The sequence below is a fragment of the Podarcis vaucheri genome (assembly GCF_965113315.1).
Source record: "Podarcis vaucheri genome assembly, chromosome: 8".
Classification (NCBI taxonomy): domain Eukaryota; kingdom Metazoa; phylum Chordata; class Lepidosauria; order Squamata; family Lacertidae; genus Podarcis; species Podarcis vaucheri.
The window spans coordinates 66072180-66099468 of record NC_138766.1 but is presented as its reverse complement, the minus strand read 5'-3'; the positions used below and the strand labels follow the sequence as shown (position 1 = coordinate 66099468).

Sequence of the window (27289 nt, the reverse complement as noted above, 5' to 3'; positions counted from 1 at the left end):
CAATTGGCCATGTACATGTATATCTAATTAAAAAGCACTATGGTCACCACTCTCAATTGGTTCGACAACACTTACATCTCACACTAGATCCTGGACACCATTCAAGGTTAAATCCAGGGTCACAACCACTCTGATCAATTGCATGACCAACTGTTCTAGGGCAGAGTGATTTAGTGTACAAGCAGCCCCCTGTTTATGTGCACCAAGCACAACAGTTAAATCACGTATAACTGAAACCCACTGAAAAAGTCTGCAAACACCCCGCTCCAGCTCACCATTTTAGAGATGTTTCAGTAATGTCTTTATGATATTTCTGGATTTGGCGAAATATGCTGTTATGCACATTTAGAATTTGCATAAACAGGGGGCTGCCTCTATATAAAAATTTTACCTCTTGGTCATGACTGGAACACATATAGAGCCAGTCTATGTATGGGTAATTGATGTCACTCATCACTACAACATCTGAATCCTTAGGATGCTTCCTTGATTTTATTCTTCATCTCAAGATATCCTGAAGCATTTTGATCAGGGCAGTGATAGTATGTTTTGTACTAAATTAATAAGTGACCCAGTATCACCAACCACAAGAGTCCTGTGGAAGGGCCTGCCCCTTCAGGGACTTCTAGCTTGCTAGTCTTAATGTCCTCTTTGATGTCCAGAGTGACACCACCTCCAGTATGTCATTCCCTGTCCTTATTATACAGTTTATATTCAGCCAGAGATAGCCATGTCCCACTGGTGCTATGTCTTGTCCACTTAAATTTTCATCAGCTTTCTCAGCTTCATCGCAGGATGGAGGATCAGTTCCAAATAGGACCCTCCTCAGCTCAATCCTATGCATGTTTACTCAAAGTAATACCAATTTAATTCAATGGTCCTTCCCTCTAGGTATGTGTGTACAGAACTACATCCAAGCAATATCACAATTGTTTTTTGAGCCATTCCAAGGCGTTTGCTACTAACACAGTCAGCAGTATATGTAAATCATCTTTCTCAACATATTACCTTAGATAGGCTAGTAATATTTTCTTTGGATCACAATGATCTGTTATCCTGTGATTTTTTTAAAACCAAGATTACTCTCCAGAATTTTTGAATAACCAAACATAACCAAATAAATTCATGAGTTAAATTCAAGCTAATTATGAGTTATGAAATTGACTTGTTTAACTATCCTTGTGTGTTTTAAGCCATGAACCCTGTTTTATATGCAACACTAAGCCATTGAAAGCACAACTGAACACAGCAGAAGTCTTCCTCCTAGCCGTACCACAGGAGAAGGAAGGTGGAGCATGTGAGCCCTATACTTCACGCGATCTTTTGGAGGCTCATCCACAGAGCCATTATTACATGTGAATCAGACAGCTAACCAATTCAAATTTAAGGAGCAGAAGCGGTGGAATGGAGTGGCATTGCTTACCTGACTTCCTAACACAAAGTAAGGAGCAGGAAGGTGGCTATGATGTGGGTGCAGCAGCAGAGTTAATTTGCCTCACCTTCACGTTGCCCACTGCCTCATCCCTCCTGTTGGTTCTCAGAAGCAACCTCCACACTGAAAAGCCAGGTAAGCTAAACTGTCCCACTCCTCCAGCTGCTACTAGTTAAGAATAGTGGAGTTTAACTTGCAAGGTTTTGTTTTAAGCAATTTATTTTAACATAAATTCTTAATAAATGACTTTTAAAACCCAAGTATATCAAACATTGATTTTTATCCACCATGCTATAAGATGAACTCACAGGACACACCACATTATCTTACTCACAGTTTCCACTGCCCCATTACACCTAAACAGCAATAACATGAGAACTCAACTTAACCACTAACTCAGGGATGGATGGTACCTTTTCCAGGCAGAGGGCCTCACTCCCTTCTGGGCAAGCTTCTGGGGGCCACATGCAAAAGTGAGAAGAGCAGTGAACATTTCACCTTTGTATGATAGGATTATTTCCATGCACATTTACATACCCCTCTCTATTCTCTATCCAGGCAAGAAAGAATCATTATCAGAGGCAAAGGACACATTTCAGCAAGGCAAAAACACTCAAATATAAAGCAATATGGTAAAGCAATACCAGTGAAAGGTGTGATGTGGGGAGAGGGGTTGTGGCCTGCAAAAAGTCTGGAAGGCAATGTTTGGCCTGAGCCTGAGGTTGCCTAGCCCTGTTCTAACTGTCCCCAACCTGTGTACACACTCAGCTCTTTTTCATTTTTTAAACAGAAACTCAAAGATTAACACTTTAACCACTTTATTTAGAGGATCATCTTAAGCACCAAGTTTATGCTGATACTCAAGTGAAGAAAGGGGCTACAAATCCCACTGGTCTGAGCATACTTAAATCTCTTTTATTTAAATAAATGTGACTTACAATCTGCTCCTATGCATGCTATGGAAGTAAATCAAATTATGCTTAATACTCCAAAGTATGCATAATACTGCAATCTTAGGTGCTTAACTTTGGCTAGACCATGCCTAAAAGGAATATTACATAAGTTACACACATTGTAGAACATGGCTAGAGAAACCTCTGGGCCATTTTGGCTAAGCCATGCTTACCTGCCAAGTCACATGATGTCCTATATGTCAGGTGTGCCAAAATGAGTTTTAAAGCCCCATCAATCATCTGCACACCTGGCATTTGAAGCATACCTGCCTCTTCAAAGTGTCATGTCACCCAATGTCATTGTGATGTCAGGTGATCGGCAGAGGACAGCCCCATCCACCCGTTGAATTAGGCCTGGGGAGCAGGGTTAGAAGACATAAGGATTCAGATCCAGTTCCCTATTGCAGAACATTGGTCTTCAGTTCCTTGTGTTGTAACCCAAAAGTGTTATAATCCAAAAGTAATCATGCCACCACCATTTATTTTTAGGGATTAGCTTTAACAGAAAAAGCAGATATGAAGAGACCAAATGTAAAGGAACTCCATTATGTGGAAGAAGGCATTGTGACAGCTACAGCATGTTTCTACTTTATCTTTTAGTGTGTATACTTTCCCAACAAATCAATGCTATACATTAAAAATCCAAAATTTAAAGTAGCAGTAAAACCAATTAACACGGAAATAACAGCAATAGATAAAATCCTAAAATCATCCAAAAGCTGACCAAATTACAACAAAAACAAAAAGCAACCCAGGGTTTCCCTGAAGATCAGCAGAAATGGAGCCATATGAATTCCCTCAGAGACGGCATTTCAGAAATATGGGGTTTGTACTCAACAACCTGACCATTTTTATCAGTGGACCACAGAGAAGGTCCTCGGATGTCAATCTCAGGTTTCTAACAGGTACTTATTAATGTAGGCAGTCCTTCTGACAGTCTAGACCCAAAGTCTTTACTATTTTAAACACCATCACCTTAAATTGGGCCCAGAAGTGAACAGGCAGGTAGTGTAACTGGCGCTGTAATAAGATAAGAACGCTTGACTCCTAGAAGTGTTCTTGCTACCACATACGTGGTGCAGTAATTGAAACTACTGTATCATCTTTAAGAGAAGCTCCATGCAGAGTGCATTCAAGTAATCCAACCTGAATGTAACCAACACAAATGACACTGAGGCAAGATCTGCCTCCTCTGGATAAGACAAAACAGCTCAAACTAGTTAAAACACATGGGCCACCAATGTTACATGTGCCTCCACAGATAGCACCAAGTCCAGGAGCACTCCCAAAATGTTCACTTGGCCCCTTAGGGGGAATACAATGCCAACTAGATGTGCAGTTTTCCCCAACTCACAGCACTTTTGTCTTGTTGTTTAACCTCATCTACCCAAACACTGCCCCCAGGTATCTGTTCAGGGTTTCCTTAGGATAAGAATGTGGAAAAGAGAGATGGAGCTGCATGACCTCACTGGTAGTTTCATGTATGTTAAAAAGTATGGGAAATAAAAAAGGACCGTGAAGAATGCCAAAGGACAATAGGTAGAACACAGGTCCTACAGCACCATCTTCTGAATTGTAACCACCATGAAGGAACAGTGTCCTCAAGTGACATCTGAGACAGACAGCTATGGTCAATGATATAAAAAGCCACTGAGAGGTCCAGAACCAAGGAGATTGTGCTCCCCTCATGCCCATTCTCTAGCACAAGTCATTCACACATGCATTTTCTGTCCTGAACCCAGACATGTAATCCCTGACCCAAATACTCTATTCTTTCATCCCAACAGAGTTGCTTCCTTTTTATTTGCTCCTTAATTTTCCTGGGTGTTTAAAGAAGCATTTTCCTGATCTTTCCATGTAGCTCCTGAGCAAGTGGAAGGGGAGTATTTTACTTGAGAAAAAAATGATTGATGTTCTCCCTCACCTCTTCTTTCTGATTATATGGTTTGGAGAGATTAAGTTTTCCCCCCAGCTGCTTAAGGAAAAAATAGTAAGCTTCTGCCAAACTTATGCATGGGTGGGGGGCATACTAAAGTTGGAGAGAAATAAGTATTCAGATCAGTGCTGTATTAGTTTGTTGTATGTTGTATGTTTTTAAAACCTCTATATATTTGAGATCAACCAATCCAATCCAATGAGGCTTACTTCTGGGCAGAACAGGCTTGCAAATGTTAACATTAGTGAAAATTGAAGCATGGCGGTCTTTATTTTGGATCACTCAATCTGGAACGCTTTTGTCTCTAGCATTTCCAAAGGAATGTTGCAGGAAATAAAAAGGTTTCCCATCCTGTGTTAAATCATGGTTTAGAAAGACATGACCAAAAAGAAGCAAACCTTGGGTTCCCACTCCCCTTCTTCCATTTTCTCCTCCTACACAGATGGAATAGAAAGACTATGGAAACTTATTTCCTGTTCCTATAAACATGACTTCTTATTTTGCCTGAACTGGAAATAGTTATTCTTATTTAAACTGACTGTTTAGCACTGTTGGTGTTAAACTATGATCTACCATTTAGACAAAATGTAAAGTTATAATTAAAAGAAACTAAAAGTAAAAGCTTCCAAAATTCTCCTGGCCATGTGGGTGAAAATAGGGGAGCACTCACTGTGGTTCTTGTGTTGAGGAAAAACTTTGTTTAGTGTGATGTCTAAATATCTCCTAGAAAGTCCAAATAAAATGATTCCATATTGCAGGTTGGGGTTAAAGATGGGTGCTGAATCTGATGAAAACTACTGCTGTAGAACACCTGCATGTCAAAAAAAGCAACATCTGAACATGTACAGTATTTTGGTCTCAAGCCATGGTCTAATGCACATAGTGCAGCAACTGCACTAAAAACATGTCTGAGTATAGCTGGCGTCTCATGAATACCCTGGAAACCCTTGAGTTCGTAACAGAAAAACAGGATATGATATATTTGATTCATACTAGAAACTTAATAATAAAATACTCAACAGTGCACATTCAGTCATGTAGATTTACAAACACACAGTACTTGAGCACTAATTGTAATAACTTGTAGAGTTGTTAACATTTTGGGAGAGTTCAGCTGCATAAGACTTAGAGCAGACACTGTCACATCACCTCAACATTGAAGTATTGTAAGCCTCTATTATGCAGGACCTTCCTTGTTCTGATCAAGTTTCTGAAGAGTCCCATTACCATCCTATTGCATAACACTATCTTTTTTATTATTAGCATTCGTTAAGGCTACATCATATGCCCACTTACTTGGAAGCAAGTCACATCAGATTCAGTGCGACTTAACTTTCAACCAAGCATACAACAGAATCCAGCTGCATACAATATTATTTCAGATACGTGGTGGAATACACGGTATTCTGGCAGGAAGGTATGATCAACCGTCGCAGGCCTTCCATTCCCTTTGCAGCAATAGAGAAAAGCAATGTTGTGCAGTATTTTGGGCAAAAAGAGGGAGGGTGATAGGACGAAGCTGGGGGGCGGGGGAGAGAGAGAATGACAGGCTGCAGAGTCACAGTAGGTCATCCCAAAGTGAGAGTGCCTCTTCCTTCTTCCTCTACCCCCTTTCCAAGAACGAAGGTAAACAGCAATCAAAATGTAACTAATATTCTCCTCCCCCTTTGGATCGAGAGGCAGGGGGCCGCCCTGGCGGGACTGCTTCCCAGGGCGCTGACGGCTCTGCCAATCCACTCAGCGCTGCTAACAGGGTTCAAGGCTCAAGCTGGCCCATCTCCCACGGCCTGCCTTACCCCGCCCCTGCCACCAGTTAAAGATCCATGAAATGAATAAACAAGGTGACACCAGGGCAAGAGTGGCAAAAGGGTTGGAAGGGGGAGGCAGGCGAAGCAAGAAGACACGGGGCACCCTTCGCCCTCCACTCCCCGAACCAGCAGGAGGGCCCAGCAGAGAGAGAGAAGGGGTGGGTGAGTGGGTGCGGGGGGGGGGGGAGAGAGAGACTCGCAGTTTCGCACCCTTTCCTCCCACCCCCTCCCCCAAAGGGGGCGAGAAATGCAGGGCCCCCACGACGCTTCTCTCCCTCAGGAGTCTCCGTCAGGCCACCGCCGCCAGGAACCGACCGAGAAGAGCTGGCGTTGCTGTTTATTTGTCAGTCAGTCCAGTCAAGCTGGCTGCTTTTCGGTGCCTGCCTTACCGTGGCTCTGAGCCCAGCTGCGTTGTGGTGCCGCCGCCGCCTCGCTGTGGCGGAGGGTTGTCCTTCCCCCTCCACGCCAGCCGCCGACGCCTCAGCCCTCGGCACCGCTCCCAAACGCCGCTGCCACTAACGCCGCTGCCGCCACAGCGCAACAAAATGATGCCATCTCACAGCAGCGGCATTGGAGGCTCTCCTCCTCCTGGCTCACAGAAAAAAGAGACACAGAGAGAGAGAGAGAGAGAGGCAGAGATGGCGCGCGCGCGCCCCGTCTCCCGCCTGCCACTGGCGGCGCGCGCCCCAACCGTCGAGGTGGAGAGGGAAGGAGGGAGGGAGGAGGAGGAGGAGGATCCGGCGCGAGGCAACCCAAACGCGACTGAAGCGGCGAAAGGAGAAGGGGGGCGGGGCGGGGCCGCCCCGCGCACGCGCACACATGGCGCTTCAAGCCCTACTACGCAAAAGGAGCTGAGGAGATGGAACTTGTCGGAGCAAAGAGCAGCAGTTTGATTTACAGTAGTACCGCTCTCCGCCGGCGAGCGGAGGTCCCGGGCTGAACCACTGGCTGAGAAAAGTAAGGGGGTGGGAACTGAGGAAGAATGTCTTCAAAGAGGCGCGCCGTTTGGCCCGGGCTGAACCAAGTGTGAGAGAAAACGAGACGGGTGGGAGGGGGAGTATTATACCGAATTAACTGGAAAAGCTGGCCGAGTGGGGGCGTTTTTAGAGTTGCTCAAGAGGACACGACTGAGTTTTTATTTAAAAACAAAAATTAAAACAAAATATTACTATATTTATGCAGTTTTGTGCATATATATAAGCTTCTAGGGCTCGATAGGAAGAACTGAGCCTGTTCAACAAGCCTCTCTGTGCCATGAATGGAGTAACCTGAGCAGGTTTGTAGCTTGTCAGCCGATGAGGCAAAACTGATGGACGGTTGAAGGTTGCAACCCCAAGGCCAGCCCAAGACATTTCAGCACCTGAGGCGAGCCACAAAATGGTGCCACCTCCTCCCTACTAAGGAAAAAGGGGTAGAAGTGAAGATCTGCATCAGGAACCAAGGGGGTTGTAAATATATACAGCAGGATTGTGGGTCCTGCCGCCTGAGGCAGTTGCCACACCTTCCCTCATGGGTGGGCCGGCCGGCCTTGTTCATGCCTATGTTCACTTACCTGGGAGTGAGCCCCAATAAACACAGTGGGACCCACTTCTGAAGAAAACATGCATAGCATCACCCTGTAAAGCAACTAAAGGCTGCAATGTTAAACATACTAAGGCATCATCCAACTTGGGGGCATGCACAAGGCCTGCCCCAAGACAATTTGCTGCCCAAGGCAGGAGTTGGCTGGAAGGGTAGCTGGATCTTACTTCAGCACTGGCAAAGGGACAGTGACTTCCATCACACCTGAGAGCAGCAGTCTGGCTTAGCAGGCATGGTGTATGACTCATAGAGGATTGTCATATTTCAAAAGGTTAAAATTTAGATACATTTCCTGGCTATGTCCAGAAAATTCCGAATGTATGGCAACCCTAGACTCATACAGCTCTCCAGTATGGCACCACCAGCACTTATTTGTTTACAGTACTACATGCACCTCTGGCTGTTTGGATATATGAGTGTGTATAGCAAGGTTGAGGTACTAATTCATTGTGTTTGGATAAGTGATTTTTTGCATAACAAGCATTTGGATAGCACGGCCTGTGTGTATTTCCAGAACTCTGAACAACACAACAACACACAGGAAAAATATAGCATATTAAGTTCTCTGAAAAGTAGTTTTCAACAAATATATATATATGAAGCATAAGAAAATTGCATGGAAAAACTTCCTGTCCTCACTAACATTTTTCAGAGGGCAGAAATTTATATGTTAACCTTAGCCCAATTTTTTTAAGTTAAAAGAAATTACATAAGGCACTCACAAGAATCATATTCCAGTGACTGTGTGACATGCAGCAATTGCATATCCTAGCATGCAATACTTCAAGTTAGCAGGATCAAATTAAAACTCCATATAGTATTGGACCCATCATCTCAGCAGGGTATACCTTTTCATTATGCTGGAAGGAAATGTAATATGCTTCATGCAGGACTCTTACTTTTTAAATTGACCTCAAGGTTCTAGAAAGGTTATATGCCAAGCCATAAATCAAAACATATTTAATATCTCCGCAAAGGTTTTTCATCCAAGTGGATTCGAATACTGAAAAGAACATGAGCGAGCAAGATATTGAAAGTAGAATAGTGTCCATTCAATACATCACTTTTAGGGAAGGCTATTTTGAACTTTTTAAAGACAAGCTATCCTTTAGTGTGTGAGAGAATAACATTCTGTACTCTCTTCAAAAGCTTGGAAGGTTTTGCCGCAGCACTTTTCTTTTAACAGATTAAGCATTTACAAGGATTAACATGAAATGCTTTTGCAATAGGTAGTTATTAAGCAACTGTTTGAGGTATAAACAACCAAGAGCCCAATTCAAATTCTCACTCAGCCATGAAGCCCACAGGGGTGAATTTGGGCCAGGGATGGGTGAGCTTGGGCCAGTCAGCCTAACTCCAGGACAGTTGTGCAGATAAAATGGAGAAGGGGAAAATGGCATATGCCATTGCCTTGTAAGTAAGGCGGGATATAAATATAGTAAATAAGTAAGACAAGGTAACAATTGTCTTGCAGTATAATTTTTGTGGACTAGATTTCACTTCATCACAGGCATGGTGGCCTCTTCAGCTGCCAGGGGCATATGTGCATGTATGCATATACCCAAAAGAAAAGAATAGAAGTTAGTAGCAGTAGTAAAGGTAAAGGTAAAGGTACCCCTGCCCGAACGGGCCAGTCTTGACAGACTCTGGGGTTTGTGCACCCATCTCACATCTATAGGCCGGGGCCAGCGCTGTCCGGAGACACTTCCGGGTCACGTGGCCAGCGTGACAAAGCTGCATCTGGCGAGCCAGCGCAGCACACGGAACACCGTTTACCTTCCCGCTGGTAAGCGGTACCTATTTATCTACTTGCACCCGGGGGTGCTTTCGAACTGCTAGGTTGGCAGGCGCTGGGACCGAGCAGCGGGAGCGCACCCCGCCGCGGGGATTCGAACCACCGACCTTTCGATCGGCAAGCCCTAGGCGCTGAGGGACGCGCTTTTACCCACAGCGCCACCCGCGTCCCCCAGTAGCAGTAGTAATACCCTACAAGTTTCAGATAAGCCTCTACTACAGTCTTTCGCAACTGGACTTAACTGTCAGGGGTCCTTTACCTTTATCTTTTACTCTTTTCATTTCATGATCGTTTGACCCACCCCACTGTTTACACTAGAGTAGGGCTGCAAGCTATATCAGTTGGATGAATCAATTAAAAAGGTGCCTCTGATTAAAATATTTATTGAACTAGATTTCCAGAGGGGCAGCCTGCTATTTTGTTGCAGCAAAAACAACAAAGAGACTTGGGGCACTTAAAAGATATAACACATTTATTATGGCATAACTGCAGTTCATGTCATCTGATAAGGCAGATTAAGGTCCTTTCCCTTTCTTAGAATCACCTGATCCATGCTTAAAGCAAACCAACCAAAACTATGTCAGGCATGTTAACAAATGCATCTGTTTAGACTACATTTTTCCAATTAATGAGAAAAGAGAAATGATGGAAAAGCACCTAGTCATGTCATACACATACTCAGCCTTTTGACCAATTAATCTTCAAACAGCATACAAACAAATTTTAAAACAGCAACAAGATAAAATGCAAATAATTAAAGTAAGCAGGTATTTTTAAAAAGGAGAAAGAAAACAAGCACAATAGCAACACAATAAGCGGCATGCATTTATGGTTTTAAATTGATCATATACACTGTCCCAAAGGCTAAACAGTATTCAAATTAATGTTCTGTTTTCCTTGCACATTGTCGTCCTGATCTATATCTAATAATATTTTGATGCATGTGTGATTATGCTCCTATGGGATGAGCATACTCAGGCACATCAGTCTAGTTCAATAGAACTAGATGACCATTCTGATGCACATCTGTATCAGCTGCACATACAGCCCTACTATGCTGGGGTAGGACTAAATAAGAGTAAATTACTGCCATATTCCCAAGTTTACCTTAATTAACATGCAAAGAGCTGTGGTTTCATTTAGCAACTCAGCTCTTCCATGCTGATCTAGTTTCTGTTTACTGTCTCTTGTTTAGGAAACAGCAATAAATACTTACCTGCTTTGTAAGCAACTTAGATCAACATGTCTATCCATGGCTTAACACTGTTGCAATTTGCAGATTGGCCTTTTCCAACATGCCCCCAAATATTCTTTCTGTTTCTGCCACAACCAACCACCACCACTTCTTTCTTTTTTTCTTTTGGCAGAAGACCCAGCCTGGAGAAGAGAATTCTGGTGAGCTCAACAGCTTTCTCACTACATTATATCATAGGCACCTACACAACACCAAAAAAGAGGAAGCAAATTTGCACAAAATGTGCCTGTGCCAATGTATAGATATAAAATTTGAAAGAATATCTATAATTTAAATGCATCTCTCCAACATGGGGAAAACTGAGCCAGGGATGCCTGGGACTGCTCAGTCTGCTGTCCTGTTGCTGACTGCTAAGGGGCAACTTCAAAGCCCCTGCTTGCCCTTGGTTCTTAATTTTTAAACCAGGCTTAGACCAAACAGTCCTTTGTAGAGGCCAGTCCTCCGTACAGCCCCCCTCCTTCTTTATAGTGTTTTCCAATTAGTCCTCATGCTATGCTAGTGTTGCCTTTGGATCCCTACTCCTGCCCCCATAAACCAACAACTTCAACTGAAAGATCAGTGGATAAAAAACTTAAGATTCTCACATGACAGAGAGGTAGATCAGCCCTGGTATTTCCAGTCCTCTCCTGCTACAGAATTACTGTTGTCAGTTCTCTTTACCTTGTCAGTCTTTCTCTGCCCGGCATCAGATTTACATAGAAATAAGATTCTGTTTTGTCCAAAAGTATTTTCTAGAAAATAAATGCCTTAATAAATGCCTCTTAGAGATGTTTTTGATTCTATTGGCCATAGTAAAATTATCTCATCGCTCTACCCTGAATTGGCCATTGTTTGCTTATACTACAACAGAACAGAACAGAACAGAATGAGAGCTCAGTTATCCTGAATCAAATATTTAGCCTCTCCCTTTCCACACAGCTCCAACATGAAGTTGTTTTGTATACAGAATTTTGCCTTGTGAACTGCTTTGCCCATAAGGTGAGGCATCAATGCAAACAATAATGATTAATAATGCTGTTCAGAGGGTACATAACCGGAAGATCACATACCAAGTGACTTTGAGCTATTCGCTGTCTCTCAGATGTACATAGAAGACTTGAACCTGGGACTAATTCAGAGTCAGGGCAAATAATGGAACACTGGTGCGATATGCTTTCAGCAACCTGCCCCTTACAAAAGGGAGACTATGTGCCTCTGAATATGCTCCTGTAAATGTCAGTCCTCTGAGGCTTTTATCTAATATCCCAACATTTGCAAGCCCTCAAGTAATTCTGATTTGATAATGTACTCTAATGGCACAAATTCCAGCATGGGGCAACTGGCAGCATCACAAAAAGCCTGGATAGTTCAGTTGATTAGAGCATCATGCTGATAATGCTGAAGTTGCAGGTTTGATCCCCATATGGGACAGCTGCATTACAGGGGGTTGGACTAAAATCAAATCAAATTGCCATCACAGTATAAAACATTTCAGGTCACTGGGATAATTAAAAGGACAAGAGTGAAGCTGTCAAGGGTCATCAGGTCACACTGTGATCGTGTGCACTTAGATATTCTGCTTTGCCCTGTCCCCCAAAAGGATGGCTCGTTGGAAATCCTTTCGGGTAAAATTGTGGCTAAAAAGGAAGCTACTAAAACAGTGATATCTTTGTCCTGATCTGCCAGGAGAAACCTCATTTGACTTCTTGGTGTTATAGGCCGGAGGTCCAACATTTTGTTCAGCATCAGTTGACGAGGTCTACTGTGTAGAGAGCATTCTAAGAGAATGTGGTCCATTGAATCAGGTACTACTTGGTTGCAGGCACACAGACAGGTTTGATATGGGGTATGAGAGAATCTACCTTTGGTCACTGCAGAGAGGAAGGCATTTAATCTTGTGAGCATAAAGGCTCTTCAATGGGAAGGGAGTAGTAGATCCTTTACATATTTGGCACAGGTTCCGTAGGGTTTTGCAATACCTAAGACCTCCAGAGAACAGGATCTCGGAGTATGAGGTAACAAGCGCTGTCTTTCGTAGTCGTAGAGCTACTGCTTGGTTATTTGGAATATGTAACTTTCGTCACATTGGACTAGATGATCCACAGGGTCCCTTCCAACTCTACAATTCTATGATTTACAATTTTTTATTGCATCAAACAAAGATTCATCCTTGCTCTAACATTACAAACTGGGAAAGGAGAATCCATACTAAATAGATCAATTGTGGTTTTTAAAGTCTAGTCCGACTTGTGGTTGAAACAAAATGAATGCAATTGGCAGCTCTTTAGAGAAACGGTGGAAGTCCAGTCAGCATGCTCTGCTCCCTACATCTGATCAGAGCCTAGTAAAACTCAAAATCAGTTCCTCTTTACTGTATGGTAGAAATACCTATTATGGAGAAAGTGCCATTCAGAAGATTGCAAAATGTCTTGTGCAACTGAACAACATGACAATGTTAAGTACTTTTAGGTCCATTGATTTCAATGGAAAACAGTTATGCATATCCTTAACTATCCCAGTGGAAATCAATGAAATGCAAAAGTGCTCAATTTTGGCTACACCATGACCTGAGCACTGATTTCTCAATGGTCTATCATGTTACTGAGGATGTTCAGTTTTCAGCCCAGTCTTAAGATTTTTAAAAGGTTAGATTTATGGCCAAGTGCCTCCCTGGGCATTCAGCCATATTATCCCTGCCTACAATAAGCAATAAATCATAGACAAATGTAGCTACAGTGGTAATGTTCTTTTATAGAACATTATGATCAGCAGTATCATTCACAGACTTGAGTGATCTCGCTGTCATATAGAATGCTTAAGAAGTTTCATAGTTTTAATTTTAATACAAACATGTAAAATATACATAGTAAATTAATAGCAAAAGAAAATGTTTGAAGCAGTGCCATAGACATGTTTTGATCCCAAAATAATTGTTCCCCAAACTTTGGTAGGCCTCTGCAGCTACTTTTCAACATTGTCTTTTCAGTTTTCACTTTCTGTAAAATTTCATCTCTGCTGCAGATTTTAACTTGCCATTATCCAACTTCAAGACATACGTTGGCCTGATCAAGCTATTATTATTACAAGACATTTCTATCCATGAGTGTTTCCATATAGGAAGCTACTGACTTCATAACATCTGTTCTATAGTATTGTGACGACTCTGATATGTAGTAGATGAATATTGTCTCCACTCCTGCTCTGTGTTTCTCCTTTCTTTTCCCCACCCCTCTTATTGGGATTCTTTTACTAGATCTCAGCTAGTGGGTCATCTATGGGTCTCATCTATGGGTCATCACCCATAGATTAAATTACTTGTGGCAGGCAGTGTCACAGAATCAATGGTGCTTCTAGGGCTAGCTGGCATGTGACCCTTAGAGGGCCACCCCCAATGAACTCCACTACCAGCATCACAGAGGTTCCGCACCCCTGGCCAGAGACGATTCAGTAAATGTGCTGGCCAATGGGTGGGTTGGGGAGCACAACTGTGTGTGTTGGCTTTAAAAGATGAAACTTTCCAGCAGATGCTGGCTCACATGGCCACACACACAAAACCCCCTTGAGATTATCATGGTTTGCACATGCAGTTCTAATTTTCTAACATGGTCCCCTTGGCAGGGTGGAGATATCATTATCTATCCTTCAGAAGACATTCCTGAGTTCTGCTGTATAGAGCAGCAGCTCACTGTAAGTGTATAAATAGGGACAGTTTGAAACTGTACATCTCAATTTGTTGAGGCTGTCATTATAACTGCACCTTTCAGTTGCTCGTTCTAAGAGTGTCAGTTCTCTAATAAGCTCTTCTGCAGCAGGACTCCTTGTTTCTGCTTGAATCTGTGTCACTGTATGTCTGTTTGTATGAAGATTGGGAGGCTTGGGTCAGGAACTTTATGCTCTCTAACCTACAGTTTCAACTAGCAGCAGCCAAATTGCAGCTGGCAATTTCTAACCACACATTAATCTGATGCCCCGGGTCAAATTTTGCTTTGGTCCAGATGATAAAATGTCCCTTCTGTGTGCCCTCTCTTTTGCTGCTGTTATGATGAAAGACCTATATGGAGAAGGAATAAAGGAACCAACACAGTCACATCTGCACCATACATTTAAAGCTCACGGCTTCCCTCCTCCAAAGAATCCTGGGAACCCTCACAGAGCAATAATTTCCAGCACCCTTAACAAACTACAGCTCCCAGGATTCCTTGGGAGAAGCCAGTGCTTTAAATGTTTAGTGTGGATGTAGCCCAGGAGTTCCTGCTCAAAAAGCCTTGTTTTCATTCAGTACTTGTTTCCCTGTAGTCTTTTTAAGTGGTAGCAAGATGCCAATTAAGTGGTAGAATGTACATTTAAAATTGAATTGGGGTAGACAGGACTTTTCTTACTATGCACAGGAGGGGAGAAGTGTAAACTTGCATCTACAACATATAGCTTGCACCAAATTTGTCCAAGGCAGTAGCTGTGCTAATCAAATGTTTTTAAATCTGCTAAATAGCACAGCTTGCCACTCAGAACTTGTAATTTTCAAGCATACAAAACAGAGCCCATCAATTCCAGCTTCCTTTTCTCATAGTGACTTACCACATGCCTGTGGGAAGCCTGCAGGCAGGATCTTAGTGAAATTCTGATATGTGCTTTAACATCCCCAAGCGTTCCTTGACATCTGCTGCCAAGATTTGACATTCCTTGCTGCCAAGGAGTGTGGTGGAGTCTCCTTCTTTGGAGGTCTTTAAGCAGAGCCTTGACAACCATATGTCAGGAGTGCTCTGATGGTGTTTCCTGCTTGGCAGGGGGTTGGACTCGATGGCCCTTGTGGTCTCTTCCAACTCTATGATTCTATGATTCTATGATCTGCTTTATTTGAAAGAATAAAGCTTACATAAACGTAGCTGAGAAAATGTTAGGATGCTTAAGTTTTTGCTTTGTCGACTGCAGTCCTATACACACTTACCTGGGAATAGGTCTTGTTGACCTCAGTGGGGGTCATTTCTAAGTAGACATGCATAGGCCTGTGCTGTCAGTAACTGTACAGATTGTCAAGATCTGGTTTTACCTCTTCTATGGCATCAAAAATACATTGATTCAAATTATGTCTCGCAAGAGCAATGCCTTTCATCAGCATCTTTTTTTCCTTTTGATTTTTGGCAAAATCCACTCACTTCAGTAGTTATTTGAAATGGGAGACAATTAGGGAACAAGAGGACTGCCACAAGCTAGGTTTCATGTTATGTTTTTCGAAGAAGGGTGTCTTCACTGATGATTACATTTGTTTTATTACACCAAAAAAGTACAGTACACCCAAAGAGGAAGTGTGCTGAGCCTGCAGATCAACAAAAAACAGGAGAAGGAAAATGCTGAAGTGTGGAATACTAAAATGACTAGTCATTTCCTGTTTTATGCAACCCCCAGAATTTTCATATAGGAAACATTATAGTCTTATCTACAGATACGTGCTTGGAAGGTAGAAACCTGGAAGGTCAAAAAGTTACAAAATGGCTCAGTGTCTTGAACTCACTTTCATTCAACCGAGCATGTGCTCACAACTATGAATCCTTTTCACCAAATACAGTTTTAGAGTTTTCCCAAAGATGTTTCAGTATTTGTCTTTGGAATATTACTACAAACTTTAGGGGTGAAAAGGAGGAGGAGGAGGGAATGGAGAGAAAGGGGGACAGAGAAAGTTTCAGCTGATGGCGCTCTGCTAATAAAGCATTTGGGGCATGATCAAGATAAAGGTAAGCAATAACCAACAACAGCACAAGCATAGCAACAACAATAAATTTTATATATGCCAAATTATTATTATTATTTATTAATGCAAAATTATTCTTATAAGCAGCTTACAAAACACTAAAAAGTTTCATCACAAATGATAAACATCCAAAATAAACACAATAAAACAATCCCATTAATACATTAAAATTTAAACATCCATAAAACATAGAAGTACCTTTTAAGCCATCTTGATTTTAATATGGGAGAGCTAAGCACATACTTTTGTTCTTTTGTCAGGATCATGCTTCATATTTTTGGAAATATGCTATTTAATTGGGATTTGACATACAATTCACTATTAATTATACTAGAATCAGTACCCTTCATGACTCAACCCTGGGAGGTCATTTGCCTAGTGCACCTTCATGACCCAGATTTCAGTTACATGCAAATTATTTTCTTTTTAGCCTACTTTATGCTGTGCTTTTACTCTTTTCTGCATGGTGCACCTTATTTCAAAAATTTCACATCCACTGATGTGCCAAGTCATTTAAGCTGCCTAACTGCGAACAAATTTAATAAGCAAACACCACTTTTTCATTTACCCATCTAAATTCATTTAAATTCATGCACATTTTAAGTGGGTTCCTTTGCCTAAAAATAGCTGATAGTTGGTAAAAAGCAGACCTGCTTTTCTGAAATGGAGATGAAGTGACAGCCTCACCTGAAGAATGTGCTAAATGTGGGTATCACTTAGAGATCTAATTTCATGATACCAAAACAAAACTTTGCCCCCAAGGCTTGGGGAACTTGAAAACAGTTGCCAGCATCTATTGATGATGAGCAGGTTTTTTCCTCCCTGACTGCACCTGGCTGGACTGATTGATTTGGCTTTCAGTGCCAAAAGGGAAAGAGGTCAGCTGCTTCAACAATGCTGTGTACAAAGTGTACTGTGTGCAGCTGTGTATACAAAACTGTGTGCAATTCTTTCTTTTTTTGCAGGGGGGTCAGTTCCTGCCCATGCAGTATCACAATGTTGCATGAAGACAATTCTTCCTGTAGTGCATCTGCACTATAAAGGTAAAGGGTAAAGGGAACCCTGACCATTAGGTCCAGTCGTGAACGACTCTGGGGTTGCGGCGCTTCATTGGCTGAGGGAGCCAGAGTACAGCTTCCGGGTCATGTGGCCAGCATGACTAAGCCCCTTCTGGTGAAACTAGAGCAGCACACGGAAACGCCGTTTACCTTCCCGCCGGAGCGGTAGCTATTTATCTACTTGCACTTTGACATGCTTTTGAACTGCTAGGTTGGCAGGAGCAGGGACCAAGCAACGGGAGCTCATCCCGTCGTGGGGATTCGAACCACCGACCTTCTGATCGGCAAGTCCTAGGCTCTGTGTTTTAACCCACAGTGCCGCATCCCATCTGCACTATATCAGGGTCCTAAACAGATTAACCTAAAAGCAACTCCTAAATTTAAAAGAGTATGAGGTGCAGTGTGTGTTAGCCTTCACCAATCGTACATTTTGGATGCTTGGGGCTAATAATTTATAATTTTTTTATTTTTTACCCCGCCCATCTGACTGGGTTGGGTTGCCCCAGCCACTCTGGGCAGCTTCCCAAAATAATATACGGAAACACAACAACAATAACACAACAGAACATCACACATTAAAATCGTCCGGATTTAAGGCTGCCTTCGGATGTCTACGGACAGTAGTATAATTATTTATCTCTTTGACATCTGACAGGAGGGGGTTCCACAGGGTGGGTGTGGCTACTGAGAAAGCCCTCTGCCTGTAACTTCACTTCTCACAATGAGGGAACTGCCAGAAGGCCCTCGGAGCTAGATCTCAATGTCTGGGCTGAACAACGGGGGTGGAGATGCTCCTTCAGGTATACAGGGCTGAAGCCATTTAGGGCTTTAAATGGCAAAGCCGACACTTTGAATTGTGCTTGAAAACGTACTGGTAGCCAGTGTAGGTCTTTTAAAACTGGTGTTACGTGGTTCTGGCAGTGGCTCCCAGTCACCAGTCTAGCAGCCACTTTCTGGATTAATTGTAGTAGTTTCCAAGTCTCCTCCAAAGGTAGCCCCGTGTAGAGCGCATTGCAGTAGTCCAAGCGGGAGATAACTATGTACCACTGGTGCAGTAGTGGCTATAACAGCAACAAATCACATTGGTTTTACATCCACACTGAGGATCATAGTTTGTTCTGCCCTCACAGGCCACAATCACTACCCAGCCTGAAACCATGTTTGTTGCTGGATTGCCAATGTGTTAATGACTTTGGGCTGTGCTATGGCATAAAGCTGGGACGCGGGTGGCGCTGTGGGTAAAAGCCTCAGCGCCTAGGGCTTGCCGATCGAAAGGTCGGCGGTTCGAATCCCCGCGGCGGGGTGCGCTCCCGCTGCTCGGTCCCAGCGCCTGCCAACCTAGCAGTTCGAAAGCACCCTCGGGTGCAAGTAGATAAATAGGGACCGCTTACCAGCGGGAAGGTAAACGGCGTTCCGTGTGCTGCACTGGCTCGCCAGATGCAGCTTTGTCACGCTGGCCACGTGACCCAGAAGTGTCTCCGGACAGTGCTGGCCCCCGGCCAATAGATGTGAGATGGGCGCACAAACCCCAGAGTCTGTCAAGACTGGCCCGCTCGGGCAGGGGTACCTTTACCTTTACCTTTATGGCATAAAGCTAAGCTCTATGGGGGAGAAGGGAAGCAGGATTGATCAGGCTGCATACTCTAGCGTACAACTTGTGCACAGTGTGATTTATTAACCCAGTGTGCAAACATATCCACTGCTAGCTAGTTATTTGTCCCTTTATATTGGTAAAAGCCACAGATTCAAAGGTTAAAGGTTAAACCACCAGCATTCCACATTCAGACAGTTTTCTTTATATTTTGGGCTGTCCAAGCCATCTCTGGTTCCATAGAAAGCTGTAGGTATTAGCCAACTCCTTGACCATCACTTGACCATTGCATCAATTGGATGTGATGAGCTTAGAAAAAGAAGTAGTGAAACTGGCATAAAGAGCTCATACAGTTTAGGCAACTGTGGGGCCTTAGATTTCTTTCCAAGTGTGAATCATGAAACTAAGAAGAATTGGAACTGTAAGATTGCTATCTGGAAGGACAATGATGAGGTCCAGCATGAGGTGAATCAGAGGAATATTACTAGTTGTCCCCAGGGTTACAAAGAATTGACTGGTGTCCTCTAGAAATCAGGCATGTAGTGTCACCAGTCCTCTTCTGTGGAACACTCATCCAGCAGGCACTCTCACTTTTGACTTTCTGACCTTTTGTATGTAGGCATGCCTATATAGCTTTTCTTTCCTTTTTACTGTTTTTATGGTGTTTTATATTTTATTGTATATACTGTTGCACACCAGCATGTTACATTGTATGGACTGGTGGTATATAAATATTTCTATATATAAATTATATTGGAGACAACAGCAGCAGAAAGACAAGAGTGGAGTAACACCTAAGATGCCCTTTCCTAACATTTCCAACAAACTACCGTAACTTCCCAGCGTTCCACCAGAACCTAACAGATGTTTCAGATACGGCGAATCATTTTTCATCATGTGAGAAGAGGAGGGGTACACTAGAGCTGTTCATCTCTACAACAGAGTGCTGGTTATGGGTGTGGGTGGGTGTACACAGTTCAACAATTGGCTTTAATTAAGTATACATAGAAGAAATAAACTAGCCAGGCAAACTGTGGCAAAAGCAACATAAGAAATAAGAAAAGCATGGAGCTAGAGCTCTGAGCTGCAAATACCTCTCTTCTCATACACCCCCCCCCACACTTCTATTGGGTTATATCCAACTGGTGTCCTTCCAAAACGGCAAAGGGCTAGCTCAGGGGGGCTGCATGAGCAGCACTGCCAAAAAAAATGTACCCGGGGTGATTGCCCTGGCAGAACGCCCCCCTCATGCTGCATCCCTGCCATCACCTCCCTTTTATCACTGCTTTTTCACACTTCCACCAGGCCCTGCAGGGATATGGGCATCAGAAGGCACCCAACAGTGTTCTGATGCTGGCTATGGCTCCATCTACACTACAGTGGTAAAGGTAAAGGGACCCCCAGTAGGTCCAGTCGTGACCAACTCTGGGGTTGTGGCACTCATCTCGCTTTATTGGCCGAGGGAGCCGGCGTCCAGCTTCCGGGTCATGTGGCCAGCATGACTAAGCCGCTTCTGGTGAACCAGAGCAGCGGACGGAAATGCCGTTTACCTTCCCGCCGGAGCGATACCTATTTATCTACTTGCACTTTGACGTGCTTTCGGACTGCTAGGTTGGCAGGAGCAGGGACCGAGCAACAGGAGCTCACCCCGTCACGGGGATTCAAACCACCAGCCTTCTGATCAGCAAGTTCTAGGCTCTGTGATTTAACCCACAGCACCACCCGCATCCCCACACTACAGTGTTAGGTAATGGTAAAGCAAGTGTCAAGGAGATGTATTTTATACACTGCAAAATTATTATTTTTTAAAGCCTGGAGCGTTGCAAGCAAGCTGATGGAGTCACTATCAATTCAGAATGTTACCACATATTTGCTTTGTGTACTCTATTTGGATTCCAATCAGGCAGATTTGTTTGCTGCAGGTGGAAGGATTCTGTTGCAAGGATATTGTGATCTTGTCGTTGCTTCCCCTCAAAATGTTCTTCAACTTTGCAAGAAAGGTGCTTGCACAGTAGTCTGATCTTTCCAATGTTTTGGTCTCCTGAAAAACACAGTTTGAATAATACATGAGACTACATCCCTTAATAGTCTGAGGAAGATATAGAAATGGATTAGTATTCTGCAGAGAATCATCAGTCTGATGAATAATTTTCTCCCCACTCCCCCACGCTGCATTTGGTAGTTGTGCAAAATGCAGACTTTTAATTCTTGCTTGGGAAGAGCTTAATTTGTGCCAGGTTTAGACTAATAATCTATTTTCAGCAGATTCCCGAAATATCTAGAGTGGCTGTCTCTACATATTTAAGGGCCTCTGAACATGTGCAGAATGGGTTGTATTTGCCAAAGACATACGCACAATTAACTTGAGTCCATTGATTTCAGATCTAGTCTAATACCACCCAGTGTCTTTCTCACTATTAAGTAAACAAAACCCATCCTTGCTTGCTTAGGATTAGGGGGCAGCACTGGCTTCCAGGTGTGTTTGAGACTGAGCTCTCTCTGGAAACGATACACTTCATTGGGGGGTACAGCAGTTTCTACTGATGCAGAAAATAGCCTGTATTTACTGCATCACTGGCTTGAAAATAGCCTCTTGCCTGGCTGACTCTAGCAAATATGAATTTCCTGCCATGCCTCCTCTTAGGGTCAAAACATACATGTGTGTGTTTATCAAGCATGGCTATAAAGCAGGGGTGGGGGAGTTAGGGTTTTGCACTAAAAGGAATACACGGTGATGGGGAACTAATTGCTCATTGCTGTGTTACATGCTGCAAATCAATAGATAAGCTTTGCAAATAATGGTAAAAGTGTGCCGAGTTAAAATTATAAACAGTAAGCTATTAAAGTCAGGGGCGTTAGCTCCACTAAATGCCTTGCCAGTGCCAAATGTTACAGCATAATTGTTCCAACACTTTGGACCTTGGAAGGTGGTTTTGTAAAACAATCATATCGTGTCGTTATGGCTTATAAGAAAGTAAGAGCATAAGAAGAGCCCTGCTGGATCAGGCCAAAGGCCCATGTAGTCCAGCCTCATGTTTTCAGAGTGATCAGAAACAAGCAGGAACTGAATGCCAGGGTTCTCTCTCCACCTTAGAGGCATCACACTGTCCCAAATCGGGAAGGTAGAAGACCATCATGCTTAGTAGCTGTTATGCACTGAAGTTCTCACCCTGGGCCTGCAGGGGGATACTGCAGATAGTTTTTACTCAGGTCCACATATGCAAATAAGGAATCGAAAGTGACGTTCAGTGATTGGATAGTTACAGAAAGTTGTTACAGTTACGTTGTACTGGAGCTCTATATAAGCAGGCTGACTGAACCCTTCAGTTCAGTTCTGTTCTGGCCTGTGAATAAACAAGAGCTGTTTGAAGAATTGCTGTGTCGTCTGATATGTTCACCCACAACTTAACACTGGCGACGAGGATGGGATCGATGGACAACAGAGCACAGCCAGATGCGGCCACCCTCTGAACTGAGCTGAATCACTGAGCTGAAACACCGAGCGAAATCACTGAACAGAACCAATTCAAAGCTGACTGTTCTGGCTAGAGCACTGTGTTCCATCCATCGCCTCCCACTGATAACCCCTTTCACTCAGCTTCATTAACGTGTGACCCCCAAATTCCGGATCCCTCCCCAAACTGATGCTAAAGTTTAGTGCTAGTTTAGTGCTGTTTTGTGCCACGAACCCCTCAAATCCCTCGTTTTGTGCTGTCACCACCCCCAAGCCAAGTAATTTGACACAGCAAATGGAGTCAATGTGTCTAAACTCTCTTTTAAAGCCATGCAAGTTGCTGGTTAAAACAACTTCTGGATGACCGTTCATTTGTTAGGCAGATTGCTGGTTAACAGCCCAAAGACAGTTGGCTGATGGGAGGTAATGATTAGGAACCTGTTGCAAATGGTTGTTCTGCTTTTGAATGAGATAACCATCAGCGCTGGGGGAAAGATGCCTCCCTCCAACTGGGAGTGTGTGTGTGTGTGTGTGTGTGTGTGTGTGTGTGTGTGAAGAATCGGCACATGACAAGTTTGAGAAGAGACCCTGACTAGAGGCTGTAAGGTGGTACTGCATTGAGGCATTCAGTATCTAGAGAATATAGAATAATAATAAAATGGGGGGAACTATGAGCATATGATAGGGTGGAGATAGTGGTGGCTGGTGCCCACTGGGTCAGGTAGGTCAGAAAACCAGGATGTCAACACTAGCCAGAGCCGCTGACAGGCAGAGCCAATCAGTCCTGGTATTGTCTCCCATCCTCTTCCTCCCTGTTGAGTTCTACAGTGGCGATACTGAGATTAAGAAGAATGAAGCAGGCAGCCAGGACTGGTTGTAAGCAAGAAGGCAGATGGACTGTGGTTGGATCAGCCTTCACTGAATGAAGCGATCTCCATCACTTGTGGTTGACATTGGACTACAAGTCCCATCATCCCTTACTTTTGGTCATACTGGCTGGGGCTCATGGGGGTTGGAGTCCAACATCATTAGGAAGGTCAAAGAGTCCCTGCTTCTACAATATTCCATAGGTGTTTTTGGCACTCATGCAACCACATCCCATGCTTCACGATCCTAAAGGTTGCACAAAATATTCCTGCAACAGAACTGTACCCTGGGCAGGGGGGACATCTGGATCCTGTCTTTGGCACAACGGAGCAATTGGGCCACTGCTGTTGTGCTTAAACAAATTATCTGAGAGGGGCCATATAATCTTTCAGCTACTGTACAAATAATCAAGAGCACTTCAGAGTTCTCCAACAAGTAGGTGCAAAGGTTAACCTACTTTACTGGACAGAAATATGGGTATTATCCATTTGCAGCAACTGGAGTGTGTTACAGTTTTAGAAAAAGGCCTGGAAGGAAAGTTGTCTCTAACTTGGTTTAGTCATTTCTCTGTATTTATGTGGTAAGAGAAATCCACAAAGTACAGAGCCTTAACATTGTTTGGATTCCTTCTCTTTGCAGCAGGGGATTCTTTGAAATTGCATTTACTTAACTGAAGTGATCACATTGAGAGCTCACTTGGAGTGGAGAGGACCAGAAAAATAGCAAAAGAATTTTGTGGTGATTGTCAGGGATTGTCAAGCAGCTTTCCTCAATAAAGTTCAACCTCCTGACTTAAAGTCTTGTGTAACAGCAGCAGCTTTTTCCTAGTTACAGATTCTTCTCACCATAAGTGCACTTGAAGGCTGCATGAGAAGAACTTGATAGCACCAGCCTCCAATATTCTAAAAAAACGCTATGCTCCCTGGCCAGCTGCTCAAAGCTTCATGACATGCTGGTATGCTAGACAGAGTGATCTGCCTGGCACACCTGCCCATATCATGAGTCATGCGCTGAGCTGAGTTTAGGAAAACACCCCCCTCTGTCAGTGGCATATGGTGATATCATTCCCTTCTATTTCTGATGTTTGGGCTGTGAGTGCCATTGCTCATGTTGTCAAAACCCAAATTGGCCCCTTCCAACCACGGGGGGGGGGGGGGGGAGGTATTAGCAGGCATAGGGCAATCACTGGCGGATTCACTGGCAATCACTGGCACCATTAGAATTCCTGCTCCATGATTGCAGTCATAGGATTGTTGTCTATCACATGACGTTATATGTTTTGACTCCACAGAGTGGGAAGTGATGAATACAGGATGTTTGTGTTACTGTGTTCTGTGAAGTGGGACTATTGTCCTTTGTCCTTTTTCTCTTTGCTGTCTCATGCTCAAGAAAGAGGGAGCCATGTTGCAGTGCTCTGTGAGTGTTTATAAGTAAATAAAGTAGATTAGCCAAAATGCTGAGCTGCTGGGGTCTGTAACGCAGCTGCGCAAACTTTGCGGATCCCTGAGTGTGCCGATGTCTGTTGGCATCAGTCGCTGTGATGTTTGGGCTGAAAAAAGCTTTTGAAGCTCCCAAACGACAGACCAGGAGGGAGAGAACATGTGTCTCTGCCAGGGTAGGGTCCTACTCGAGTGTAGGCTGAACTCCTGACAGCGCACCCCCCCCACACACCATTCCAGGTGCCACGCCCCCGTGAGTTACGTGCCGCACCCCCAGGACACACGCCAGCCACGCCCCTGCCTGCTCTCCACCCCCGGTGCCAGAGCATGCAGCTTCGCCACTGGGAGCAATCCCAAGTTTGGAGAAGTACAAAAAACTTTGGGAAAGAGAGGAGAACCCCCAGATGGGGACTAACTGCCCTTGGGGAATCACAGAAGTGTCTGTTGTCCAGGGGTAGGGTAGGGGAGAAATAACAGGTAGGGGAAATGGAATGGAGTGTCTGCAATCATGAATAGCAGAATGCCATAACTTGTCTACATTTTTAAAAAATCTATTGGATTCATGTTTTCTATTGTCCCTTGTTTTAAGATTAGTCAGCCACTAACTTACATTAATCAAGAAGGAAGCACAGCAAATTATTTGCATGGGTGTATGCTACATTAAGGTCTTTTACAGGTCATTTTAAAGGTGCAAGCTTAAAGGGGTTTTTTTACACATACCTAATACATGTCATCTGGTATTGTTTCTGTTTTGCACATGTTTGACTAGTGTTTCCCAACCTTGGGCCTCCAGCTGTTTTTGAACTACAATTCTAGATCAAATAAAAGATATCCACATGGATAAAATTGACCCCAATCCACAGATTTATAAATTGAGTAGGTAATAGCAGAATATAGGTGGAACAAGAGCCAGCTCAATATTGCTTGCACAGACTGGCAGCAGCCCTCCAAGGTTTAGGCAGGGAATCTCTCCCAGCCCTGCCTGCAGATGCTGGGGATCAAAGTTGGGAGTTTCTGCATGCAAGGCAGATACTTTACCAATGAGCTACAGCCCTTCCCAACTTACAGTTCTATGATTCTGTGCTGGGATTCCCTCATTGTAGGAATGACCCTCCGAGTTCCTTCCAACTCTACAATTCTGTGATTCTAATACAGCAGCTCCACTGCTGCCGTGATTAAAACGAGCACATCATTGTCTCGCCGGGCTGAAAAATCACACATATCTACATAATGAGAAAAATCAGAATACACGTTGTAGAGGAGTGCAGACTCTTCCTGCTCAAGGCTTTGGCTCCCTTTATGCAAACTAAAGCACATGGCAGTTACTTCTGTGTGGTATCAGAGCCATCCCTAATATTAGGGTGTGTGAGGGAGGCAGCTGCCTCAGGTAGCAGTTGTGGAGGGTAGGGAGCAGCGTCAAGGTGTTGGAGGACAGAGCTGTGTGTGTGCCACAGGGTCTGTTCCTGCTCCCTCAAGCTAGCTTCCTGGCTTCAGGCATAATGGAAGATCCTGTCCCACTGTCAGCATTGCAGTAGGTTTCAGCTGCCAGTTTGGTCAGCTTTGTACAGGGGATGGGAGGAAGCACTACATTGTTCTTCACCTAAGACAGGCATGTCCAAAGTCCGTCTTGGGGCCCCAATCCGGCCCACCGGTTAGTTCAACCGCCCCGTGGCACTTTATCCTGGGATAAAATCCTAAAAAAACCTCAACAACAACTTCAATCCTAAAAAAAGGTCAACAACTTTGGTTGGCCCTTTGGTTGGTCCCTACTGCCCTTCACTGACATAAGACCATGAAACGTTTGGACCAGCCCTATGTGGAACAATTCCCCGTGGCTGTGATGTGTGTGTGAAAATATTTCAGGCTTGATTTCATGGCCTTCTTCTGTTTGCAGGGATGGCTTGGGAACACATTTCCATTTCGACCCTGAGTGAAGAAGTCTACTGAGAACTAGTTTTATCAAGATTTGGGCGTGTTTCATTTTTACCTTTTAAAGTTTTCATTAAATTCACCTTGTGTTGTGGAGCCCAGTGAGTCTTCAGTAAGTAGGTCCAGTGACAAAGGTATAACAGCCATTTTATTCTCATTCATAATGAGTAGAATACATGTTTGTCATTCAAATGTGGATAGGGGATTTGCCTAAAATAAAAGTCTGCTTGAGAACTTAAGGGGAGGGGGGAAATCTTCTGTCCAAGATTAGTGTGGTGGAGTCTCCTTCTTTGGAGGTCTTTAAGCAGAGGCTTGACAACCATATGTCAGGAGTGCTCTGATGGTGTTTCCTGCTTGGCAGGGGGTTGGACTCGATGGCCCTTGTGGTCTCTTCCAACTCTATGATTCTATGATTCAAAACATGTCATGCACCAACAAAATTTAAGAGAATCTGTTGTTTTCTCTC

The 27289-nt window shown here is 43.7% G+C and overlaps 1 protein-coding gene and 1 long non-coding RNA gene across 5 annotated transcripts in view; one reads left to right on the top strand and one right to left on the bottom strand.

Moving 5' to 3' along the window:
• WWP1 (WW domain containing E3 ubiquitin protein ligase 1) overlaps window positions 1-6803 on the bottom strand; it is a 51172-nt gene extending 44369 nt beyond the window's left edge. For both annotated transcript variants that reach the window (XM_082233776.1, XM_082233777.1), the window contains exon 1: window positions 6519-6803. The gene's annotated coding sequence lies outside the window, so the exon portion shown is untranslated. The remainder of the gene's footprint in view (window positions 1-6518) is intronic.
• A 146-nt stretch (window positions 6804-6949) lies between these two features.
• Window positions 6950-26919, top strand: LOC309538486. Of its 3 annotated transcripts, XR_014222223.1 has the most exons (5): window positions 6950-7086; window positions 10873-10900; window positions 12458-12544; window positions 17451-18163; window positions 26789-26919. It is a non-coding gene; the product is annotated as an uncharacterized lncRNA (long non-coding RNA). The 3 variants fall into 3 exon arrangements; XR_014222222.1 differs by lacking the exon at window positions 12458-12544 and having other exon boundaries at window positions 17451-17528; XR_014222221.1 differs by lacking the exons at window positions 12458-12544; window positions 17451-18163.
• Window positions 26920-27289: the final 370 nt, after the last annotated feature.